The sequence below is a fragment of the Dermacentor albipictus genome, unplaced genomic scaffold (assembly GCF_038994185.2).
Source record: "Dermacentor albipictus isolate Rhodes 1998 colony unplaced genomic scaffold, USDA_Dalb.pri_finalv2 scaffold_445, whole genome shotgun sequence".
Lineage (NCBI taxonomy): Eukaryota > Metazoa > Arthropoda > Arachnida > Ixodida > Ixodidae > Dermacentor > Dermacentor albipictus.
Genome location: NW_027225999.1, coordinates 22,501 through 30,030, shown reverse-complemented (window position 1 = coordinate 30,030; position 7,530 = coordinate 22,501). Strand labels below are relative to the sequence as shown.

At 55.2% G+C, this 7,530-nt stretch overlaps 1 non-coding gene across 1 annotated transcript; it reads left to right on the top strand.

Annotated features, from left to right (window-relative positions):
* Positions 1-4,458: 4,458 nt before the first annotated feature.
* Positions 4,459-4,650, top strand: LOC139053981 (U2 spliceosomal RNA). The gene has a single exon (XR_011510939.1). It is a non-coding gene; the product is annotated as a U2 spliceosomal RNA (small nuclear RNA).
* The last annotated feature ends 2,880 nt before the right edge of the window (positions 4,651-7,530 follow it).

The window sequence follows — 7,530 nt, the reverse complement described above, 5'->3', positions numbered from 1 at the left end:
TCGCGCGCTCGCGCCAACGCCGCGGCAAAACGACGACCTCTGCGCGGTTCTTTCCCGGTTCCCGGCGTGCTATAGTGCAGCCAGCCGGACGGTGGCGACGACTCAGTCGCGGCCGTGCGGTGGCTTGTACGCCAAAGTTGCGTGACGGGCGTCGAGCTCCCGCCGCGGCCCGGCTCAGGTGGTTTCGGACTTCTGTCTCTTCCGAGCGCTCGCGTCGTCGTGGGCACGATTCTCGAGTGCGGAGCGGTGCGCGGACACCACCACGAACACGCGCAAGCCGAAAACGGCACTACGGTACAACGTCGGCCAGGGCGGTACGGCCCCCTTATATGAGCAGCGATAAGTGACCAGATCTCCACGGGGCCGTACTCGTGCGACAAGGCGGCGTACTGCGCCGAGCCGAGCGCCAATATTTGGCCTTGGCACGGCCGATTTGAGCTCTCGCGATCGCCGCGGTACCGCCGCTCACCGATTCAAGGCACGCTAGCGCGGCCCCTTCGCCATTTTTCGAGTAAGAGTGCGAAAAGCGCGCGCGGCGTGCTCGTCGCCCCGGCTGACGTAGTCTCGGACTTAGTCTCGCTCACGCCGCCCCGGCTGACGTCGTCTCGGACTTAGTCGCGCTCACACCGCCCCGGCTCACGTGGTTTCGGACTTCCGTCTCTTCCGAGCGCTCGCGTCGTCGTGGGCACGATTCTCGAGTGCGGAGCGGTGCGCGGACACCACCACGAACACGCGCAAGCCGAAAATGGCACTACGGTACAACGTCGGCCAGGGCGGTACGGCCCCCTTATATGAGCAGCGATAAGTGACCAGATCTCCACGGGGCCGTACTCGTGCGACAAGGCGGCGTACTGCGCCGAGCCGAGCGCCAATATTTGGCCTTGGCACGGCCGATTTGAGCTCTCGCGATCGCCGCGGTACCGCCGCTCACCGATTCAAGGCACGCTAGCGCGGCCCCTTCGCCATTTTTCGAGTAAGAGTGCGAAAAGCGCGCGCGGCGTGCTCGTCGCCCCGGCTGACGTAGTCTCGGACTTAGTCTCGCTCACGCCGCCCCGGCTGACGTCGTCTCGGACTTAGTCGCGCTCACACCGCCCCGGCTCACGTGGTTTCGGACTTTCGTCTCTTCCGAGCGCTCGCGTCGTCGTGGGCACGATTCTCGAGTGCGGAGCGGTGCGCGGACACCACCACGAACACGCGCAAGCCGAAAACGGCACTACGGTACAACGTCGGCCAGGGCGGTACGGCCCCTTATAAGAGCAGCGATAAGTGACCAGACCTCCACGGGGCCGTACTCGTGCGACAAGGCGGCGTACTGCGCCGAGCCGAGCGCCAATATTTGGCTTTGGCACGGCCGATTTGAGCTCTCGCGATCGCCGCGGTACCGCCGCTCACCGATTCAAGGCACGCTAGCGCGGCCCCTTCGCCATTTTTCGAGTAAGAGTGGGAAAAGCGCGCGCGGCGTGCTCGACGCCCCGGCTGACGTCGTCTCGGACTTGGTCGACGCCCCGGCTGACGTAGTCTCGGACTTAGTCTCGCTCACGCCGCCCCGGCTGACGTCGTCTCGGACTTAGTCGCGCTCACACACCGCCCCGGCTCACGTGGTTTCGGACTTTCGTCTCTTCCGAGCGCTCGCGTCGTCGTGGGCACGATTCTCGAGTGCGGAGCGGTGCGCGGACACCACCACGAACACGCGCAAGCCGAAAACGGCACTACGGTACAACGTCGGCCAGGGCGGTACGGCCCCTTATAAGAGCAGCGATAAGTGACCAGACCTCCACGGGGCCGTACTCGTGCGACAAGGCGGCGTACTGCGCCGAGCCGAGCGCCAATATTTGGCTTTGGCACGGCCGATTTGAGCTCTCGCGATCGCCGCGGTACCGCCGCTCACCGATTCAAGGCACGCTAGCGCGGCCCCTTCGCCATTTTTCGAGTAAGAGTGGGAAAAGCGCGCGCGGCGTGCTCGACGCCCCGGCTGACGTCGTCTCGGACTTGGTCGACGCCCCGGCTGACGTAGTCTCGGACTTAGTCTCGCTCACGCCGCCCCGGCTGACGTCGTCTCGGACTTAGTCGCGCTCACACCGCCCCGGCTCACGTGGTTTCGGACTTGCGTCTCTTCCGAGCGCTCGCGTCGTCGTGGGCACGATTCTCGAGTGCGGAGCGGTGCGCGGACACCACCACGAACACGCGCAAGCCGAAAACGGCACTACGGTACAACGTCGGCCAGGGCGGTACGGCCCCTTATAAGAGCAGCGATAAGTGACCAGACCTCCACGGGGCCGTACTCGTGCGACAAGGCGGCGTACTGCGCCGAGCCGAGCGCCAATATTTGGCCTTGGCACGGCCGATTTGAGCTCTCGCGATCGCCGCGGTACCGCCGCTCACCGATTCAAGGCACGCTAGCGCGGCCCCTTCGCCATTTTTCGAGTAAGAGTGGGAAAAGCGACCGCGGCGTGCTCGACGCCCCGGCTGACGTCGTCTCGGACTTAGTCGACGCCCCGGCTGACGTAGTCTCGGACTTGGTCTCGCTCACGCCGCCCCGGCTGACGTAGTCTCGGACTTGGTCTCGCTCACGCCGCCCCGGCTGACGTCGTCTCGGACTTAGTCGCGCTCACACCGCCCCGGCTCACGTGGCTTCGGACTTGGTCTCTTCGAGCGCTCGCAGCCAGGTCGGGGCCGACGCCGACGTCTGCGTGGGGCTTCAACGATTCCCGGCGCGACGCAATGCAACTGCGCGCAGGATGCCAGCGACTCCGCCGTGGCCGTGCGGCGGTGTACACGCAGAAGTTTCGTGAAGGGGTATCGAGCTCCCGCCGCCCCGGCGGACGTGGTTTCGGACTTTAGCGCTCGCAGCGATCTCGCGGCGATCGCTGACGTCTGCGCGGTTTCAGGTGTGCTACGATGCAGCAGTCTGCCGCACGACAATTTACGGAAGCGAGTGCATTCCGCCCCGGCGGACGCGGCAGCGGACTTTGTGCCTGCGGGAGTGCTCTTGTTGCTGTAAAATTTGAACGGGTGCAGCTGCGCGAAGCAAGTGTACACATTTTCTCTCTCTCTCTCTCTCTCTCTGCCTCTGAGGCGACTGTAATTTTAATTTAAATGCAATTGGAGGCGGGAGCAACCTGATGAGAGTAGGCGGACTTCGGCACACCTTGTAGTTTAGAAATTGTTTTCAAGCTTTGAGGACATACACAATCGCGCCATCTGCTTTCCCCGTCTCTTTGGCACTTCATAGTGTGTGCAGCATGCTCTGCATTCCAAAGAAACGCGCCTGTTTCTCCCCCTCTCTCACGTTCTTCTTGTCTTTCTTGCTGCTCTTGTGAGAAGTTGCTATGCTCTTTACTCGCTGTAAAATAGAATGCTTGCGCGAGCCAACAACTTGCGTGTCTTTCTTTTTTTTTGTTGTTGTTGTTTTTTTCTCTCTTCCCAAGACGTTTCTGCCATTATTCACTAGCTCTCGTTCTTAGTATGCAACGGAGCGTTAGCTCGCGCCATCTACCTTTCTTTCTGTATGGCGAAGGCCGTAGGTTTTCCTAGTTCCGCACACAGATGGCGCGGATGCGTTTTCGCGCCAGTTTCGAACGACCTCGCTGTACACATGTTTCTCATTTAAAAGTTTCAAAGGGGCTTGCGAAAGGGCGTGGTCCTTTTTTCTTGCGCAAGGCTGAGCTTTCCAGCTGTGCTTAAGCTATGCTAGCATGTGTGCGTATGTGTGTGTGTGTGTGTGTGTGTGTGTGTGTGTGTGTGTGCGTGCGCGCGCGCGCGTGCGTGCGCGTGCATATGTGTGCGTGTGTGTGTATACACGCACACGGTAAAGATGATGGGGTAGCGCTATTTCTTTCTTTCTTTCTTTCTTTTTTAACAACACCTGTGCTCCACATGGCGATCTTCCTGCCCTCTATGTTTCCGGTTGGAAGGAGTGCGCAGCCTTTTCTATATTTATTTATTTTTTTTTTTTCATTCTCTTTCATTCGTACATGAGGCGCGCTACCTAATTCTAGCGGTCGAATCGACACGTTGCAATCCGTCCCGGCCTGTGCCGTATGAAAACTTTCAGTGGGCCTTGCGGTAAATAAAAGGAAATGAGGGAAATGCGCGTAGTGTATTACACTTGCGCACGGGCTTGAAACGAAGGCCTCAAAGAAAGCCGCCTTGAGCGGTCGCATTCAGACGGAAGTAAGCATTCCCCTTGCGCGTGTTTTCCGCTCGCCTGTTCCGTTTTCTACGAGGTTGCCTTCGTTGGTTTTGCCTTGCGAACAAGCTTGCGCTCGGGTCTCGTTTCTACGCGACGGCGTTTCGTTAACAGTGAAAGACTGAGGCGTCGCGAGTTGATTCGCGAGATAGAGAGCATAGAGTCTCTAGACGGGCTGGGTTTTATAAGATTGCCCACGCTGTTGCTGAGGTTACCAATGTCGCCAGGGCACCCACAAGGCAGTGGTACAATGGAGTGAAGTGAAAGACATCGCTTCTCGGCCTTTTGGCTAAGATCAAAGTGTAGTATCTGTTCTTATCAGCTTAATATCTGATACGGGTTCTATATGGACCCACGATATTAAACCTATTTTTGGAAGTTGGCGGAGTGCTTGAAGCCTGCTTCACCTCCGCCGCAGGTCGGCCCGGTATTGCACTACCTCCGGGATCGGCCCCCGCTCACTTAGGTGAGACTTCATTCAATCAAAATGAAGAACACAAGCTCGAAGCGAGCACTCACGTGACACGCACCATTCCCATACTATACGCAACGATGCCGGTGTTTCTGAACGATTGTCTGCTGTAATGAGCCACTTGGGGGGGGGGGGGGAAGGGTGATTAGCCGTGGGTTTTGCAATCAATGTAAGTCCCACTCAAAGCCAACACTGCATTTTGGAGTTCACTATCGCTTTGATCCGTAAACGACAGCAAGCTCGCCCTGCGAAAATCCGCTGCCCTAGTGGAAGAAAGGTTCCCTATGAAACAAAAATGGAGTGCCCGATTTCCGGCAACATTTTCGCTGCAGTGGGACCGAGCGCCTCGAAAACAAACTTGTCGTATGGCCAAGTGTGGCGAAATATATTCAAGGGTTCAGAGGTGCCTCAGCTTTCCAACCTGTATGTTATGAATACCTGTTGCTACCTTTTCGTCATCATCATCCTGCTGGCTACGACCACTGCAGGGCAAAGACCTCTCCCATTATTCTCCAAGCACCCCGGTCACGTGTAAGCCCGGTCACGGTCGCCGTCTAGTGCCTGCGCCCTTCCTAATCTAATCTGCCCTCCTAAATTTCCGCCACCCCGTGCTACGCTTCCCTTCTCTTGGAATTCAGTCGGTAACCCTTAATTGATGATCTTCCCCCCACATTGCATGCCCTGCGCACGCCCATTTCTTTTTCTTGGTTTAAACTAAGGTGTCATTAGCTCGCGTTTGTTCGCTCACCCCCCGAATCTGCTCTATTCTTATCCCCCGTAGCGCTACACCCATCATTCTTCTTTCCAAAGCTCGTCGCGTCGCCCTCAGTTACCCTTCGGTAATCCTTAAGGTCCTTCGTTGCGGCACTCGCGGCATCTTTCTCATTTAAATAAGGCTATTTCGTTCAGTTTTGGGGGAAAACTCAATGAGCTAGGCGCGATTGTGTCCCCGGCGCCGCTCTCAACAAGATGGCGGCGCCCAGGCTTTTTGCCTGGTGGTTCGGCTTGACGCAGAACACGCCTGCAGGGCAGTGAAGCCGCATTGAAGGGGCAACGAGCGGCGCAGTGAAGCGCATGCTCGGGCGAAAAACGCGAACATCAGCCAAAAATACAACCAAATGGCCAAATACGAATTTCCGTTATGGGAAATTGGAGTTCAGTTGGCGCGTTGCGCTCGCCTAAGGTAAAGAACATAAATGCGAGTGCCACATCAGCCAAGTCAATGCTGAGGATCGCGTATCATTTCTTATTTATTTTTCCCCTTGCCTCCTGGCCTGCGTGGCCCTAGCGCGCATGCCCACGAAAGTAATGCAATAAGGAAAACGCGAAATCATGCGGTGACGGCTGTATCATATCCATTGTGCGTGCTTTGTTCTTTTTGGACTACAGTGGTGTGCGTTATGAGAAAGTTTCAGTGACCAGCGAACCTATATTTAGAACCACATTTACGGTTACTGCTAACAAGCTGCGGGTAGGTGTTTTTTTTTTCTTTCTTTCTTTTTTTCGCTACCAACGATGGGTTATCGCAACCGCGATCGGTTGTGCTAGACGCGTTCTTGCCAAACGTTGGCTCTATACGCGACCCGTGACGCGTGGTCGGCACATTCAAGCAGTCCATTGCAAACCGTTCCAAGAAGAAGGATGCTAGCTCCACGTTCCGCCGGGAGCGCTAGTTCGAAGATTGTACTTTTAGACCCTCGAGGAAGCACCGCCATCCCACGTTTTCTATAACGCGCTAAGACTCAGAGCGACAGCGACCACTTGTCTTTGTCAATATCTCGGACACACTTTTTTTTTTTCTTTAATCCAGATCGTCAGACGAGCCCGCGTTCACGCGCACTCGCTCTCTCCGATAAGCAGGGTAGCTCGGTTGGGGTGTTGTAGGGCCTCGCGCATGCGCTGCTGAGTTCGTCGCTTCGCCGGCCGGTCGACGCTGGCGCGGTACTGGTAATCAACTTCGACGGGCATGGTGAAACGTCACTGTGAAACGTCACGACTAGCAATGCAATGTGTTTGCGAGCAATCGGAGAAATGAGAGAGCCCCTGTAGATTAGTGGAAACGTTCCTCCAAGTATTACGTTTGCAATTTGCGCCTACGAACATGAACTAGACAAAGGAAATGATCTGTAGCCGCCTTCACTTCATAAAATTCCCGTACGAAGAAATTTGCGTGCGCACGTGATCTCCCGCATGAAACCAGACGATAGGTTAATTTTAGCCGTTCATTTCGATTTGCCGAATGTAAACCGGAACACTTTCTCCACGCGCTCTTGAGGTTTGAATGACAATCAATGACATGCTTTTTTTATATATTTTTGTTTGTTCTATCTGGAACCAAAAGAATTCAGAACGCCATTTCAATCTTAGATTCGATTCACGCCTTGCGTTACGTCACCCCTGGCATATCTGATGAACACGCTCTGCTGTTAAGCTTCATGATCACGGCATTAAAAGTCGCCACTTCCCGAACGTTTATCGAGCCGATGATGAACCGTATGCTGGATTCTTATTGTAATGAGTTTATAGAAAGTTTTATACTTCTATGGCTAGCTTCAAGGAAAGGAAAAACATCGCTCAGCATTGTATAACGCATAACAACAACAACGAAAAATCTGCAGGTTATTCATACTACAATGAGAACACTAGGAATACTGAAAAAGATGAAATCTAGACATGCTGCAAGGAGCCAACAAATGCAATTGAACCAACGAACTGAACTGCAATTATTTCATCAAGACATGCCCCGAAAAAACGTGGCCACTATCAATGCTCATTTCAAAGCTGTTTTTTTTTTTTGTTTGTGACGGATAATAATTATCTTCCCAATGGCTGATGTGAAAATTTCAGAGCGCGGCATTTTCGAAATCTC